Consider the following 19,161-nt stretch of genomic DNA (forward strand, 5'->3'; position numbering starts at 1 on the left):
GAGATCTCAGAGCCACTTTCCTAAAGAGTCAGAAATCACTCATCCTGTCCTAGCTGAGCTGCAATAACTCACTGCACGTCACTTAGCCCAAGACAAGGTGCCCTTGGTGAGCCCTTGCAGGAGAAGGTCTGAGCAGAGCTTGGTGCCCTCTGGCTTGTCACCAGCCTGTGTGCCAGCAGTCAGCTGCTGGTGACCTGAGCAGAGCTCTGCCCTGGAAAGGGGCCTTTGCTGCTCACCTCTAAGAAACAATTTTTTCTTGAGACAGAGAAAAGCTGAGGCTTCTAGCAATCATTAGGAAAGCACTGAGGCGTATAAGCTGTTGGGTTGTTAGTCATTTGGGCAGTCCCCAAGAGGCATTTGTGTGGATGGGAGGGTGAAAAATGTGCCTTTACAACATGTGTAAATGGCAACTAATTTTTCTTTTTTTTTTTCTTCTTTTTTTTTTTTTCTTTCTCCGGAGTGCAAGAGGCCTATAAAACAATTAGAGCTTAAAATTGGACTCCTGGCAGAGAAGGAGAGAGGGAGTTTATGCCTTGTTAAGTGTAATCAGTCTGGTGATCAGGGGACAATTTCAGCTGTGTGAGATATAATTACATCATAAACTCCACATTACAAACAGGTCAAGCAGAGGTGAAAAGGTAAAGAGGGAATCAACCATGATGCCCTTTGGGGGACGTGGCAGAGGAGACTTTTCTGGACTCCATTTCCCAGAGAAACTTTTCCAGCTGGAACGGGAGCTGTGAACATGCAGGAAAGGCAAGCTGGCACCTCGGGGCTACTGCCTGCCCTCATTCTGCTGGGCAGCTGGATAGGGTGCCTTAAGTTAAATATTAATCATGTTGCAGAAAGCACACAAACATCTCTTTGTGGCCTGAAACTGGAGGAGAGCATCTGTGGCTTCACTGCCAGCTGAATTCAGGATGACAGCAAAGAAAAGGGAGGCATAAATAACCCTCCCAGGTGGTGGTGGCACACCTGAGGCTGAGGATGCAGAGCCTGTTTGCAGGGACAGCACTGAGCTGGAGAGAATGTGGTAGCTGAACAGGTGTGGGAATGCTGCTCTGGAGCCCACTGCCCAGAGCTCCCAGACCTCAAACAGGACCCTCAAGACATCTCATCAAAGGAGGGGTGGTGCTGAGCTCAGTGCCAGCTCGTCCCTCTCCCAGGATACCTGTGGCAGCAGTGGGAAAGTCTCCTCCCTCCATGCAGGAAATGACATCAGGCAAGGGACCAGACTTGCCCTGGGAGCTGACTCTGGCTGGCCCCATGTGGGGCACATCCCAGAAACGCTTCTGAGAGAGAACGGGTGGCTACAGGTCTACCCAGGAAAAATGAGAAACAAAAATCTGGTTTAAAATTTGCTACTTTAGGTAAACACTTTCAGAGGTGATGTTTTGGAATGAGGAAAACTGAGTAATAAAGAAGAAGGAACACAGTGAGGGGACATGGGTTTGTTTAGGAACAGTTTTAGGAAATATAATATTTCTCAGCTCAGGGACTTGAATTATTGACGTAAGATTAAAGCAATGTTGGGAAATTTTTCTTTCATAGTTTTCTGTCTCAAAAATAGCTGAGCATTTTACAAACAGTTGTTTCAGTAATTCTGGTTCTCATTTCTGGTTTTGCTGCTAAAGATCTGCTTCATAGACTAGAGAACTCTGTCTGGGTCTGGGATTAAGAGTTCCAGTTTTTTCTTGTCACTGACATGCTTCATGTTATTAGATAAATCACTTAACCTTTCTGTGACATACTTCCCCATCTATAAAATGAGGTTTATAATCATACTTGCTTACTTCACAATCGTGTTAGAAGAATGAATTATTACTGTTTTTATAAGCACTTATATCTCTCTCTAGGGCAAAGACTGTTTTTTTTTCTGCACTCATGCAACAGCATGATGTTGGTAGGCTCTATTATGATAAGGAAAGATAAAAATTAAATATAGCTTTTGACAATGCAACAAACAGGGTTTGCAATTATGACAATTAGAGTGGGTTAGATTAAAAGAGCAGGGGCTCCTTTATTTTTTTTTTTATGATGAAGGAATGATCAATTAAGTATAATGATAGCATCCTGAAATACAGCCCTACATCAAAGTGGGCAGTGTAATCCTTCTTTGATGACCATTCTTTCATAAAGGATGGAAAAAAAGATTGATGTTTATATAGTCTATGAACTGATTATTTTTACTTAGATTGCTTGGAGAATTTGGTCAAGATCAAGTTGCATTCAGAGCTTGTACAAGCCCAGAGCTGGAGAAGTCCTCATCCAAAAGAGTTTGAGACCAAAAGAGACACAGCATAAACTTGAGAGATACCATGTCAATAGAAGCAGAAATATGTATTTCCAAGAACACACAATAGGTCACTGCCAGAGATGGGGAGTTCCAGGCTGACTTTATTTTAAGTCATTCTTTTCACTGCCTCCTTGTGACTATGGCTCCTGTGTTGTTCTGGATTGCAGGTCACCTTTATTCACTTGGGCTTGGGGCTGTTACTAGGAACAGACACAAAAATGCAGACAGGCTAATCTGGAGACATAGTGACCATGCAGACAACTAAGGAAGCAGGGAATTAGGAAGTTTGGAGTGGCTTTTGGAGTGGGACTGTCACCAGCAGCAGTCAATGCAACTTTGGCTAGTGCCTGATGCTGTTGTCATGGAAGAGACTTTCATGCATCAATCAGATCTGAGTCAGTCATAAGTAAGGAGTTCAGCACTTACTGACATATTGCATTTAAAAGGACTAATTAGTCCCTGGTGCTGTCTGCAAGGAAAGAATTAAGCTGCAAGTAGCTTACCACAGTTTCACAGGATGGCAATGAAGAAGCCTGGGTTAAACCCTGCTGTGAATCATTACTGCCACAGCTGTAGCGTCATACAGACTGCTCACAAATAACTCTGTGAAGTTGGGCTGACATCATTAGGCATCTTCTTGAGGCATTCCTTTTGTGACTGGCTTAGTCCTTCCTACTCCTGCTTGTCTTTTTGGACCAGCACAGAGAGAGTATGCTGGATTCCAGTTTATGGACATAGAATTACAGCTCTGGCTGTGCTTTGGGACACAGACGTGGTTCCTAGCTCCTGGCTGTGCCAAGAGCACAGAATTTCTGCTCTTGTGTCTAGGCCACTTTGTCACCTTCCTTGGCATTGGGGAAGACAGCTTTTTTCATTTTCCTGAAGTGGCAGGGCCTTAATTTACAGGATTTTTAGGGACCCTTCTCAGTATGGCTCTCTAAAGGGTTTAAGGAAGGCTCACACACTGGACAGGCCCCCTGCCCTCCCAGCCACAGTTACCAGGGATGGTAAGGGCAGGAGAATGGAGATGGACAGCTGGGGCTGTGAGGAGAAACACAAACCAGACAGGACCTCAGGGAGCAGTGGGTGAGCCTTGTCCAGTCTGAATGCTTTGGACTGTGAGCCATTGTGACACCTGTAGGACAGTCTGTGGTGTTTGTCTGAGAGGTTCCTGCAGTGCTGCCTGATCCTGAGATGGGCTCCAGCTGCCAGATGAGGAGAAACAGGCACTACAGGACCAGACAGGTTCTCCAGTCATGCCACCCCCATACATGCCTGATGGAGAAAAATGTAGAGGCAAACAGTTTCGTTTGCATGCTTACAAAAAAATATCCAAAAGCCAGTGGAAGTGCACTGTATTTTTATTCCTTATAGTCCTTGCCCAGCCTGGAGCCATCTCATCTTGGCAATGTAGTGATGTCCCTAGGACATCAGGACTGGATGCCCCTCCTGCCTGTGCTCCCTGTGCTGTCCTTTTCTGCAGGGAAAAAAACCCAAAGAAATCTGTTTGTACACCAAAGAAATCTGACAGCAACTGGAAAAGAGCCCAAAAAAGTCGAAACCCACCATCAGTGTGGGAAAGGATGAGAGAGAAATTATGGCAGGCAGTCCTGACACCACTATTTCTTGGCAGGAGACAAGTGCCTGTGCATCTCAGATAACTTCCCAGAGTAAGCACAATCATAGCTCAGCACAGAGGAGCAAAGAGCTTGGAGACAAAAGCCCCATCCTTCTGCTGACCCTTGGGGGAAAACCAACATTCTTCCCACTCGGACTGCACAGCCTGACCAGCTTGGCTCCTCACACTTTCCAAACCTTCTGGGCAGTGGCTGGGGAGCTCTGTCTTCCCCCCCTGCTGTCTCAGACAAAATCACTGTCTGCAGAAGGGAATGCCTCCAAGAGCAAAGCTGCATCTGGCCATGATGCCATCACTTTGCTCCCTGTGCTGCTGTGGTGAGAAGTCATGGGGGGGGGGGTTGATCAATGCCAGCTGGACAAGCAGCAAAAAAGTTGGCTTTTCCCAGTTTATAAGGACTTAATTGCATTATCTGACCACACTGGTGGTCACCTAATACCTGTGCCTAGGCTTTTTCATCCTTGGAAAAGGGCATAGTTGACATACTGCTTTGACTGTTAAAAGGAGTCTGCCTTCCAGCTGAAGCAAAACCCCAGGAAATCCTTAGCAAAACTCCCAGCAGTGTCAGAAAAGTGACAAGAGACTGAAGCAAGGACTTAATAATGGAGTGACTCTTCCAATCAATTGGTGTGAGTTAATTAATTAATTGCTGCAGTTGCAATGACATTCCCTCTGGCTGAGTAATTGGGGAAATCAGCCACCTGAGGGTCTTAGGGAGTTAATTGCCTTAAACTTTGTTAAAGCAGAGTGATAATACCATTTAAAAAATGCTATCAATGCACATTTCTTGTCTTTTGGGATCTTCCAAACCCATTCTTCATTTTGCAGAGCAAAACCTTTAGAGTTTTACTTGGAACAACCAAGTAATGGAGACAAATGAGGTGGAGAAACAGAGAGCACAACTGTGAAATATAAGTTCTGTATCATCTGAAACTGAAGCCATGCTAGTGAATTTGAAATACCCTGAATTACTCCTCAAACTTTCAATGTCCATTCAGACTCCTGTCCCTTCTTAAGTGTTGTTTTCTCCATCAGGGAGTGGAGTTTCCCTACTGTCTTTGCGTCACTATTCTCTTTTAAACCTTGTATGAAAACCCTTTTCTTTTTTTTTTTCAATCTGATTTTATCTCAAAGAAGAGTTGGCAGAAATAAGAGAACTATTCTGAGAAGAGAAGAAACCCATCTCCTTGCACTTTCACAGCTACCTATTTCTCAGGCTGAAGCTGAGCTTCTCTGTGCTTTAGACCTCCCTCTTGAGTGAGTCCTTTGAGATCTTTGCAGGACATTGGGTCTTATGTCAGTGGAAGTGGATATTTTTGGCTGGAGCCCCTGCAGACATCTTTTTAAGGAGGCAAAGTGGAGCCTTTGAACGATGTCAAGCTGTCCTGAGGCAAAACTAGCTCTGTCCCAACAGCAGAAAACTCCCAGTCAGAAGGCTTAGCCTGTGCTGTGTCTGGCTTTCAGGCTGCTGGGTCTCTGTGCCCTCTCTGCACTCCCTGCTTCTTTGTCTGTGGCTCCAACACACACTGAACTCCAGACAGCTGCCTTTGCTTTCCTGCCCAGGGCTCCCATCTGTACCCTGCAAGGTTTTGGCTCCCTGACAAGTGATGGAGCAGAAGGAAAAAAAATTCTCTCTCCAGCACTCTGAGTTTTCCCTAGCCAGAGCCTGCTAGAAAACTTCACCTGTTCTTGATATTTCTGATTGGAAACAACCCACAAAAAGTGAGCTGGAGTAAAGAGACCAAAAGAAGGAAACAGCTTTGTCTCTCAAAAGATGACATATTACATCCAGTGAGTGCATATAGTACAAGCATTAAGAACTTGATAATATAAACTCCCATATTTTTTATCCCAGTTGTTTACAAAGTTTATTTCCTTGTTTTCATAAAGCCCTGTGAGTCCTGCTATTATAGCACAGTGTCGGGGTTTGTCAAAAAATGAAAGGAGAGCATAGCCCTTCAAAAAACAGAGGAAAGACTGAAATTGTTAGATCTACAGCCTCACAAGAGGGAACAAAACCAAGCACCTCATGTTATAAATGGTACGTTTAAACATTCCAGAGATTTTATAGGGCCATAATAATAATTTTCTTATTGCTCGAGGCTGGCAAAGCTGGTATTTTCTTCCTTTTGCAGCATGAAGCATTCCTGGTCTCCAGGGCCCTTCTGGAAAGGTGGCTTGGGGCTGAGTGTCTCAGATGTGCCCGCTGCAGCCCTGTCACAAGCTTCCAGCGAGGGACGCCGCAGCTCTCAGATGCAAACCGCCGTTTTCTCCCTCTATCTTATCTATCAGTCACTTCGCATGGGAGCTTGTACACATATTATTAAATATAAATACAAACCCCAGGCACACATTTTTATCCTTAAGTAATAAAATCTAATGGAAGAATTTACAGTCATGGGTTGTAAAGCAATAATAGCTGTAAAATCATTTAGCAGGGTTCAAACACAGGTGAAAGGAGAAGTTCAGAAGTTCAGTGTCTAAATATGTTTCCTGTCAGTTTCCTACGACAAACAGCAAATCCCTTATTGACATGGTACCAGTAAGGAAAGAGCAGAACTGCTCTCAGCAGCTCCACTTGTATTTCTGAGTTCATGACTTGTTCAAGTTTATTACTTCTGAAGTGCACTTTCTACAGGACAAATTATTCAGTGGGTAGCAGTGAGAACTGGAAAGGTCACTGCAGAGACAACAGGAATCCAAATTTCTGAATGGTGCCACTCAAGCCAAATGAAGGGCGAATAAACTTTTTACTTGAGACATGATACACATCATGTATCACAGATGGAGACCACTGGTATTACCTGGAGGCAAATTCCTCGTACAAGAAAGCCTGGGCTCTGCTTTTATTGGCGCCTAGTGCTCCACCAAAAAGACTTGGATGCAATTATCATTAAGATACTTACACATATATTGCTTATATTGCAGTTTCTGCCATTTCTAGCAAGCAGCTTTCTAGCAGCTGCTGCTTACTACACGTAGCCATTCTAAGCTGGGAAACAACTTTGCTAAATGTCTTCACCGTGCCAGAGCATAAAACACATGCTTGGTTCTTAAGAGATTGAGCCCATATTCTTATGCCTCTGTTGTCTATTGGTGTAAGAATAAAAGCTGTAAGAATAAGAACCTAGGCCTCAGGAGCTGCACAGAGCACATCAGGTGGCTGACTTTAAACTCCAGGTGCCGCCCGCCATGCGGTGCCAGCCCGAGGCACTGAGACAGGAATGAGGCAGGAACCCCAGGGCCGTTGTTAGTTCTGCTTCTGCTGCTGCATTACTTAACATCCCACCTGAACTTTGCCCTAATGATGGGGGCAGATAAGTTATAAGGTTGCTCGCTGGATAAGAAGATAACTTTGCCCTGTGCTTCATTTCGTAATTATTTTTTTAACAAATTATTAGAAGGTGTGAGTGGTACTAAAGAGTGTACCTTCTCTCAATAAAAAAGAACTCCATTTCTTCAGCAAGCTAGCAGGAAGGTGACAGCTATGATGTGTGCAGCCCAAGAACTTTAGCATTTCATGGTCTTTGGCACTTTTTAACTTAATTAGCCTTGGCAATCTAAACTACTTCCAGAGAATCAAGGTTGTGCTCCCAAACAATCCCCTGTTACTACCCTATCTGAAGAAGAATCACCACTTCCTTGAAGCTAATCAAGCACTTGTATTTTTTTCCTGGGAATTGAAGAGATTCTCTGTCATAATAATGTACATAAAATGTATCTAAACATCCTGTACTCTTATTGGACCAGGCTGCCATTTTGGCATTGTGTTATTTCCACACTCTGGGATGCCTGGTGTGCTGAAGCAGGCAGTCAAACAGCTAATTCCCCAGCAAACAGCCCACTACTCCTTCTGTGCACACAAGTGAATCATCCTTTGCCATGCTGTCCTCTGCACTAACACACAGCCGGGAACAAGCTGTCCACAGATTTCTGATGTGCTACCAGGGGAGTTAGGGGACACTGAGGTAAGACAGGGGCTTAGAAAAAGGCTGAAACCTATCCCTGGTGAAAGTGTGGATGGCTTCTCTATTTTGCTTGGTTTCTCATGCTGCCAGGCTGCTCTTTTAGGGTTTTGTTTGAAAAAAAAATCAGAGAAAGCTTTAGTTCTGGTGGAAGTTAACACATTAGCAGCTTTACTTTTCCACCTGCTTTGCTCCCTCTGTCTGTTCTCTTTCTTTCTTATGATCTGTGCTGTTCCTTTCTTCATTTAGTCCTAATTCCTGGTGTGATTTGCTTTCCACTGCCCAGATCTTTCCTCAAGGACAGGTCACAGAAAGTAAGCACAGGGTCACTGGCTGGAAAAAAAGGGCATCTGTGGATTGCCCCTATGCTGACCTCTTCTGAGAGTTTATGCAGTCTTGCCTGCAAAGAAATTGTGCTGGACACAGAGCAGCTTGCAAGGCAAGTTCTCTGGAAGGCAGAGGTCAGTATTTTGGCTGCCTGGAGGAGCTTGGTGTCTCTTTCTGTGCTGTCCTCCCTTAGATGCTACAACACCTTCAAACCTTGTCAGATGAGAACCATCAGCTGAGAGACACATGGATCAAGAATTGTTGCCTGCCTGGGATGGGAGATCAGTGTGTTGGGTTCCTGGCTTAGCAGGATAAATCTAGAGAGGATGGTTTACTGGGAAAAGATCCCAGGCCCAGTTTTCAGGGCTCAAGCAAACTGAACTGCGCTGTTACTGACAGAACTCTGGCCTTGCAAAGCAACAGAGAGATTGGCCCTGTATTTGTCAGGGATATGGTTAATCCCAAAATTCCTTGCCTCCTGACATTAATTATCTACCTCTGGTTTTGCCATCTTTTTCTCATACATGCCTTTACTCTCCTTCAGCAAAGTCTTGCAGCTGACTACAAGATTTGTCAGTGCAGCCAGACGCTCTGAGACTGGGCTCTGGGAGCAGAAGACAAACAAAACCACCCACAGTTTGCATCCTCCTGGGATTTCCAGGTAGCCTCATTTCCCCAAATGAACAGCTCCACTACTGCATGAGGCAAGTGGGACAAAACAGTTCCTCCAGCTTTACAAGCAGGCAGGAAAAAGCACCACATGCACAATGGCTTATGCATTCAGGGCAAATGTTTATAGTACAAATTTAGCATCGACTGAAGCAGATTAACAATTGGTTGCAGAATGTTATCCACATCCCCACTGTCCCCCAGGACATCATGAGTCACTGAGCAAGCTGTTGACAGCACAAGACATCAGACCTTATCAGCCCAGCAGTAGCTCACAGAACCGTGGGCATTGGAACCTGCAGGTGGAGATCAGTGATGAAAACTGGGGCTACTGATGTTGTTAGGGCTTGGTGGGGTTTTAATTCCTAGCCTGACAGATGTCAGATAAGGGGGACAACACACTGGCAAGGGGAAAACCTGAAAACATGATGGTTCAGAGAGCAGATACTAAAACTCCTTGTCTGCAGGGCTTTTTGTGGTGGATTTGCAATGGGTCAGTTTAACCTACAAAAATTAGCTCTCCCTGCATTCAGGAAGGACTCTGCAGGAGGTGGTTGAGAGCAACTAAAATGGGACTCATGTCTTTGCCTGACCTGTAGAATGAAACTGAATTTGTACCCAATACATGGGCTTAAGTGCCAGCCACAGCACTATCATGGGTCCTGGTATCCCAATACACTAAAGATACCAGATAGATGAATGCAAATAACATCATATTTATAGCAAATGGCAAGGATGTACTATACAGTGCTGCTTCCCAGGGAATTGAAAAAAATATGCCTTTCTTCATGAAAGAAGAAAAGAAGACTTTTCTTACTGTGTAGACACAGAAGCAGAAATTGGAAGCATTGGTTAGTTGCTCACGCTATATTACTCAATTTGGAAAGGGTGGTAATGTTTCTCACTTGTCCCTAAAATGACACATTATGGATTACATTGTGGTACTTGAGGGTTAAACCTTTCTATGGGCCACATTATTTTCCCTTATTTAGCTCCATGCTCCATTTCAGCACCACCAAAATCCAGACTGGTTTATGACCTTCCTCAAACAACATCTTGGAACTTCAGAGCTATCAGGAACCACAGTATAATTGTAAATGAGCTAAGCTGGTTGGGAGGCTAATTGCTGATAAGTGACTTGATTGTCTCATGCAGACAGCAGGAAGGTCTCTCTGCTCCCATCTCACATGTACAGTGCAGAACTGGGATAATGTAGTGGCTGATTAAAAAAATTAAATGCAAAGGCTGCTGGCTTGCCCAGTCAGGCACTTGTTTCCAATCTATGTGGCTAGATGATGTTTTGGAGTTTTTGAATACGTTGGGTCTTCTCAGAGGATTTGGGAGGTGCTTTCCTTCAGGAGGAGGACATGGTTTGCCAGATACTTCCTCCAGCCTCTGTGTGAATCCACAACAATTATATTTTGCAGCCTTTGTTTCCTGATAGCCTGGCACTGCTGAGGAACTTTAAGTGCAACTCCATGTGGAGTGTGTGGTACATGCAGGTCATTCCTAAATTGCACTATCTCATGAACACGCACTCTGCCAGCTGGGCCAATGGGTAGCTGCTCCCAGGTAATAAAATCCATGCCATCAGCCATTTGATGAAATGAGCTTCCCATTCCTCATTTTCTCTCCTAATGGGCAGAGCAGGGTGGTGCTATCAGCTACAGGAGCAGACACCTCAGGTGGAAGCAGAGAGACAAGTAGCTGTCCAGTTCCATGCACTGGCCTGTGTGACCTCTCTCATTAAAGGGAAATGGCAAAAAGTGGCAGAAGTGAAGCCCAGCTCTGAGGCAGGATCACAGCTTGTGTGTGGTGCTGCTCAGGGACCAGCAAGCAAGGACTGGGGGATGCATGTCACACCTGATGCTGTGGTTGACAATGCCCACTGTGTGTGACCTTGCACCAAACGTCTCTGATGACTGCCAGTCCCCTCTAAGCATTTTGCCTTTCAGAGGAGATACTGAGGAACAGCATCTGTTAAGAAGTAAGCTGACTCCAGGCCAGACTGTATTAGGTATGTGCTTCTTGGTATGTGGGGAGACACAGATGTATTGCACACAATTTCTGCAAATGCTGAGGGGCAAATATAGGGCTGAATGGCCTTTCACATGGCAGGAAATCCAAGATGTGGGGCAACAAAAAATTTCCTTTGCAAAGGAAAATCCCATCACTCAGAAGACCATGACTGTATTTCTCCATGGCATTTTTGATTGGCATGTGGGCATTGCCATCATGGTGAGCACTGCAACCACTGCTGAGAGCAACTGTTAAAGCAATTAGGATTTTTGGCTGAATTTTGCCACAAAGAAAAAAAAGTAACATAAAAAGTAAGATAAATCTTTAGTCTTTATTAGGATAAATGGGGCAAAGCTTAGATTAAACTCTGCTACTGAAGCAGCATTGATTGTAGGTGGGAGTTGCAGAGCTCAGCAATAGGAAGGCAACCGTGATGCCTTTGGTTAATGAACACATTCCTGCTGTCATCAGCCCAGGAGCTGCCTTTGCACTGCCCAGCTAATAAGAGAGAAAAAAAGGTTGCTCTGAGTTTTTAATATAGCTCCTACCTAATGTGTTGATTCCATCTGAGTTTGACTCAGGTATTTTTCCAGCCTAAGAAAACTCTGGGGCTTTGAAGCCATTCCTGCTTGGGAAAAAGAAGCCATTAGCAGAGGCTTGTGGAGGAGCTTGTACCACACAGGGTAGTGGAATTGTGCTCATTGTGATGCTGCAAGATGTGGCAAGATAAATCATTTTAATCACAGAGCCAGTGGAGAACGTGTCTTTACCCCCTTAGATTTTCAGATGGCCCAGGTGCAACAATGAAAAAAATAACCCCTTGAAAGGACTGGTAACTGTTTCAGCACAAGATTTAATACACTATAGGATGGAAATATATGGGAAGCATCTGTCAATGTGTCAGCATTTTAAAACAAGGAGAGCAAAAAACCAAAGAACAACTAACAAAGAAACTCCCAAGTAGACAAAATGGAGTTTGTCTGAGAAAGACTATCCAGAAAGGATATTGCTTTGTTTTCACGTGGATTTCTCAAGCTTTGTTGTCCCCTCATTCTATTCTAACTTCTTGTGGCTCTCAGGAGACTCTGCCTGAAATGTCAGAGTTAATTTACACCACGAAAATTCTGTGAGCCTTTGTACGAAACCATCTCAGTGTGTTTCACATATTTTGGTTCTTGCCCAGAGAAATTGTGGATAGCCTGTTCCTGGAAGAGTTAAGGGCCAGGTTGGATGGGGCTCTGAGAAATCTGGTCTAGTGGAAGTTGTCCTTGCCATGGCAGGGAAGTTGAAACTGGATGATCTTTAAGGTCCCTTCCAACTCAAACCATTCTATGATGCTGTGATTCTTTGATTATTTTCCTGGGTGAGGCAGTTCTCTGTGGAGAAAAGCTGAGCTGGAGCAGTGAGTGGCAGTCCATGCATCTCTGGGGAGTTCAGGTGCTTTCCAAAGCTGTCCCCTATTTTCAGGGATCCATGCCCATATAGTAATGCCAGAGTAAAATCACTGTCAAAAGAACTCAGATTGTGTAAAATGCTTCCAAATTTGTGTAGTAGTTGAATGCAGACTGACTTTCTGTAGCAAAGAACTGGTGGGAAGAAAATCTTTGTAAAACATCCATCTCTCTCTCTCCTGTTCTGGAGCTTGGCTATCTGGTGAAAGGCTTCTTGAACAGGGTGAAGATGTCCCATGAAAGTGAATACAAACTTATTAAGAAGAAAAAAGATCATCTGACAATCAAGGAAGAAAAGCCAAGGAAAAGAGCTCATATTTCTGTTCAGAAGTCACATGGTCTGGACATCACCAGAAGGTTTTCTTGTTTTGTGTTTGGGTAGCAAAACTCATCATTGTCAACAGAGAAATTGTGAGGCATCCCTGATATCCCCAGAGCTTTTTCAAGTCAATCTTTATTGGCACATATGTCTCAAAATCGATGGCCCATGCAGGGAGAGACTTTATTCATTCCAAGTGCAGGTGAGATGGGAGTAAGAAAAGATGTATATGTGACACAGGCATTCACAGGGATTCTCCATCTGCTCCTGCCCACCAAGGGCAGGGCACTTTGCTGAGGTGCAGCCCCTGGGCTGGTGTCCCTATGTGACTGGCAGGCTGAACCTGGCTGGTGTCTCACCAGGTTATTGCTCTGCATTGGCCACAACTCAGCACACCTCGACTGTCACATCACTTTGCTCTGAGGTGACATTTAGCATGACCTGTGCTCTGTGTTGCCTGAAAATGCTGGCACAGCATTTGGGTACTTCAGAGATGGAGGAACAGGTCCTGTCTCTGGGAGGTGCAATCTCTTTGATTTATTAAGCAATTGAGTGTCTGCTTTTAATTTTTTTTTACAGTGGGACCTTGTAATGAGTTTAGTGAGTTAAAATCACATTATCAAGGGTGGCTCTTCACTGCCAGCAAAACAGAAGAAAATTCATCAAGAGTTTCTTGTCAACTGCTAGAAAATACTTTCCATCACCCCTAGGGAACTGTGCCTACTGGAGACTGTGAGTGATTTTGGAAGCAGCAGGCAGGGAAATCACTTATTTTATTAGCTATATTTTGCAGCCCAGTATGTTTGTACTGTAAATAATATTTTGCATAAAGTCACTGGCTGATGCTGTGCTTTTTATCATGGACTGCTATTTTTTACAGCTGCTCTTTTAAGTGTCAGTACTGAGCATTTGTTTGTGTCATCATCTGTGCTTTACATTGCTATGTGTGGTGATATAACAGCTCCAAAGCTTTGTACTGTGACAGGGGTGTCACAGCTATTTGGGAGAGATGGAACCACACTTTGAACATTTTTCACTCTTTCCATGGCCACATTTATGGTGTTTGTAAAATTCTATGCCATTTTATGGCATTCCTAAAATAATGTCATTTTATGGCAGTTGGGAAATGCTGTGATTTCAATGAAAAATGGACTACACTGGTTTCAGTGGGAGAATTTTCCAGTGCCACCAAGGGATAAAAAAACCAGCCAAACTTTCTAAGCATAACAGAAAACACTTTTGAGGATAGCAGCAACTAAACTGTTTTCTGTCTTTGGTATGTAAGTGACTATTTTTCTTGTGGTAAACAGTATTTGCTGTTGGGTATTATATGCATGAGAAAAGAGTGCAGGAAGAAAACCCCTATAGTTAAGAATTTTAATAAAGCAGAACCTCAGGGAAATTATGTACTTATAGTTACTCATAGGAGTAGTCATCTTCAAAGGCTGACAAGTCCCTAAAACTGGTATGGGTAAAATTTAGTTCTGTGCAAAGGACCAGAGAAAGGGCTTTGGGGCTTGTCTCAGCTCAATATCCTCCATGTTAATTTGTCCCTGTTTGCAGGATGTTAATGCTCCTGTTTGTCAGAACTAAACAGGAGTGTCATTAAATACTGCAGTCATTTTTATTCTATGCAGCTGTGTAACCTTCAGTAGCTATGGTCAACTCCCCCCACCTCACCTCCCCTCCTTGCAGGCTGCACTCTTAGCCATAATTGAACAAAAATCCAGAGAGGAGCTAGAGGTGAAGTTTGTTAGAGCTGCTAATTAGCTGATGCCATCACATCAGAATCACAATCCAATTCCTTGGAGGACTCCAGGGGCTGTTCTCACCAGCTTGGAGACAGATGCTGAATTTACCCTCAGAAAACAGGGGCAGATGATTAGTGCTTACACCCTCCAGTTCTGTCACTGAGCTGTCTGGCCCAGGGTGGTTGGTTTAAAGGCCTTGGCTGGAATTAAAGTTTTCTGTCAAAGTTGGTTTTTTTCAAAGTTTTATTAAAAAGATTTCCAGACTAATTCAACTGAATATGAAATCTGATGAGGGACATTTCCTTTCCAGAGCTTCTCATTTTGGGAGGAAGGGAAAAACAACAGCAGCTCTGCTGATGATAAAATTCAATTAAGAGTTGAACTACCATTGATTGTTGTGATTTCATTTGCACTCATCTTTTAATTAAGATATTCTCATCTGATTTCTAATTTTTTAAGAAGATTTTTCTCCTACTTTCTTTACATGTGGTTCAGGAGCAGGTGTTCTGTGACTCTGAATCAGTATACATGGTGTTACATCCCTTATTTCCCATACTGAATGGTGAAGACAGCCTTCTAAGAAGAGGAGTATTGTTAACATATATACATTACATTGAGGACAGTATCCAGACCCTGCCTGACACAAGTAGGCATTGCAGAGCCATAGTTTTGTAGCCACATCTGTACTGCCTGACTTAGGCAGACTCTGCAGAGAGATTTAGGCATACTTTAATTCAAAAGCTCCTGTCACTTCAAAATAATCATTCTCAGAGGTGGGAACAGCCAGCATTGTTGAGGGTATCTGCTACCACCAGCACTGAAGGTGTGATCCCACTGCTGTTCTTCCCAGGCCAGAAGGCACAGCTGGACCTAAGACCTATTGATCACAGCTTCTACTCCTAGAATGTGCACCATCAGTCCTCTCTGCCTTGAGGAAGATGGGATGCACAGCTCTGGTTGGTATAGGCAAAGAGGGTGATCCCTTTTCATGCTGGGTCATGGTGCAGGCAGGAATTGCAAAGGCTGTGGGACCAGGAGAGCAAACATCAAAGAGCCCAGGCAGGATCTGCTGGTCTGCTGGGAGAAGCAGGACTGGGATTATTCTACCTGATCACATCCTCCCCACAGAAAATGAAGGCACAAGATTAATTTTGTTCCTAGTAAACATTTACACTGAGAACCAGTTATTTTATGACAGTGTGATAAAACATTTCCTGGGCTAGTGCAGTGTGCTGCAACAGATCCTGCCAGAGCTGAGAAGACTTGGCTTCCCAGAAGAGGAGTTTCAAATTTTCATAGCTCCTTCAGCACCATCATTCATTGTAACATGAGTACAAATTTGATTTTATTAAAACAGCTTGTCTGAGGTAGCTCAGCTAACCATAGAAAACTTAAGATGCTACCACATGCTGTTGTTTTCATAAGGACAGCACCTTTAATATTGGAGAGCACTAAATTGCCTGGAATTATATTAACTCCTGGAATGCTATGCTAATGCTGGTCTGCATTTGAATAACTCCCTGTGCAACATGAAGGGGCCTCTGGCTGCAGTTTTCTTTTGTGAGTATGTGTGTTAGAGGTGTTTTTTTTCCAGCACACACCAATCTCTGGTTCTGCCAAGGTAGATGGGCATTTTGCTGTTGGTAACAAAAGAGACTGAACCATTCTCTCTCAGTCAGGCTCACCATCCTTCCTGAAGACATCCCTTGTCCCAAGAAACAGAGAGCTGAACAGCAGATTTTTGCAAGCTAAAGATCAAAAGGCAGTGTTTTCCCCATAGCACTCTACATATTTTGTGAGTGGTCATAGGAAATTATTTATTTCGTGTTTTTCACTATTAGGCTTGAGAAGATTGCTCCACCAGCCTGATCCTGTGATTGAGGCAGTGGGGCATTCAGGAAGCAAGGGAAAAGGGTTTTGCTGGCTTTCATGAGAGTTTCAAGAGCCATGTGTTGTTCACAGCAAGCCAAGAACTGAACTTGTGCAGGGAAATAGTGCTGAGCCATCAGAGTAAACACTCCTAGGGAGCATCGACTCCAGAAGAAATGTAATTGCTATCATCTAAAGGGTACAGAACAAGCCTGTGCAAACCAATACTTTTCAAAGACTAGTACTTTGGCCAGATGACAGTAGTTGGTGACAATGATGGCAAAGAGCAAAATTAACAGAAAAGGCCACCTCTGTGCCAGATTTCAAGCTCCTGCTCCAAGTGCTATTTTCAAAAGGGTACCAAAATTTTGTCATCCTGAGTTAAAAAGTGCAATTTCCCCAGCCTCAGGGACTGAATTGCTTGGATTTAAGACATCGGCCTGAGGCAGACAGATAACACAGAGAAATGTCAAAATTTAAAAGTTAAAATTTGTTGAAATTCCAAGTGTCTGAGAGCAGCCAGATTGCACTGCAGTGTGCTGTAAAATGCCATCAATAAAAGATTGCTAACACCTGTGATGCAGGCTCAGATTTAAGACCCCTTGCTGGGGACCTGCTTTTTTTATAACTATAAGAAAGATAATCTTAGGATTCATATGATAGACCCTGAACACCAGACACCTATTTACTTTTGCACCAGGAAAACAAAGGAAAAATGCCCTTCCAAGCAAGATTACACCAGCAAGATTTTCATGCTAGTGAGGAGGTGTTTACCCTGCCAGGCACCCCTAAAAACAGTCTGCACCTATTCCTGCTTGGGGAATCCTGGCAGTGTTGTATGGGACAGCTCTAAGTTCAGAGCAGCAAAAAGAGATTAGTGGAGGGAATAAAGCAAAAGTAGCAGGGGCATTAGTGCTGTTAATGTGTGTGGGAGACAAAAGAAAGGAAGCAGGGAAAAGCAAGGCTTCAGAGAGTGGAAGATCAGTGATAGACAAGGCTGGTATTGCTGAGAGCCCTAAGTGTTTTCCTAGCTTCAGTAGTCACAAGCAGAGGAAAGGTCACCCTACAGTCAGGAATATGCTTCCTGCAGAGAAAGAAAGTGTTAAATTGGCTTTTCCTATTATTGAGGGACAGACAAAGCGGCTTTTTTTTTGCTACTGGAAGCATTGGAAAGCATTAAAAGCTGACAAGGCCCAGGGTCTGCAAGGCTATAAATAGCAGCATCTATATTTAATCAAAGATGATGAAGGATTCAGTGAATTTCTGTCCTGTAAGCTCAACATCAGCCATGTGTCAAAGACAAGTCATGTGATGACAAAGAACGTGACTATGAGAGTTTTGAAATGCAGAGAAATGGATAACTACTACAGATTCCTGGTCATGGTGCTGGCTGGCACTCTTTTAATTCTTACACAGGTTTCAGGTCATTCAGGTGGCCAACATGTACCACTTGGTATGATGGCTCCAGAAAGAGTCACAGCACCAATGCCAGCTTTCCCATGAGGGGGGAAATGCCCTTAAAATGCCTATGGCAATATAATATACATCTAATAGCTGTTGGAATAATGAATCATTTGCTACTTTGAGACACAGATTTTTTATTTTTTTTTTAGCTTATTGAAAACCAAACCTGTTTGAGTTTGCTTTTGAAGCATTTAATCTAAACCCACCTTGTGGCTTTGACAGGAGGTTCATTTTTGATCAAACTCCAGAGTCCTTTCAGAAGCTCCAGCTCTGAAGACCTGCAATGAAAGGCATTTTCCCTTCCCACCCTCTTCATTCTGCTGGGCTTCAGGATGTCAGGAGGTGAGTTTTTATTGTTAGCTGCTTGAAAATAAAATCATTCTGTGCTGTTATCTTTGTATAGACACTGTAAATTATGGATTTCAGCATAAGCAAGAACATGTCCTGGAAGTGGGGTAAAGCTGTCCCAGGAAGAGAGCAGATTTGCATAAGGACACAAGCAGGGAGGAAGTGTCACAGGAGACCTTCTTGGAAGAGCCAAACTCTCCTGGTTGGATAAAAGCCCATCTGAATTAATTAACTGATCACTTTATTTTGAATTAAGCCCTTATTTACACCAAGTCTTCTGGGTTGATCTCCCTGAGATGCACAGACATTGGCTCATTTGGTGGCTCCTGAGTTAGAAGTGAGAGTGTTTTCTCACACCAAAGCCAAATCAAGCTACACAGGGGCAAAATGTAAGCAGAGCAAGAGAACAGAAGTAGGCCTTTAGGTGAGACCCAATGTCAAGGCTAAGGGGAGGCATGAGGGAACAGAGGAAGGACATTTTACAATCACTCAGCAAAGTCAGGTCAGAGCACAGAGTGGGAAGGGGACAAAAAGCATGAGGAACCAGATGTTTGGCTGCTTTAAATCAAAATTTTTTTGACCCCCAGGTCTGGTGTGTACCCGCACGGAATTGCAGAGTAGGCATCACCCTCTCTGCATGCTCTCTTTTTGACTGTGATCAAAACATGTGGTAAAAACAGGAGAAAAAAAAAAAAAAAAGAAAAAAAAGAAAAAAGAGAAACCTTTAAAAGTAAAAAAAATCCTCAAAACCCCATCTCTCTTTTCTAGCCACCCCCACAAAACAACATAAAAGGAAAACTTTCTAGAGGCTCCTGGGTTCTCTTACTCTTTCTTTTCAGTGTGAAAACAGAAATCGAAGCCACAAGCCACAGGGAGAAATTGTTCAGGTCACAAGGGGTTTTAGGGAAGATTAAAGGTTGAAGCTGTCATATGGAAAATGCAAGTGGAATGTCACGGAGAGCTGTGGAGTGTCCCCCAGGGGGCCTGTAAACCCTGTCATTTGAATCACTTGATATTAGATGAAGAAGGTTAGGATGAAACTATGAC

This window comes from Erithacus rubecula (genome assembly GCF_903797595.1).
Source record: "Erithacus rubecula genome assembly, chromosome: 4".
NCBI classification, from domain to species: domain Eukaryota; kingdom Metazoa; phylum Chordata; class Aves; order Passeriformes; family Muscicapidae; genus Erithacus; species Erithacus rubecula.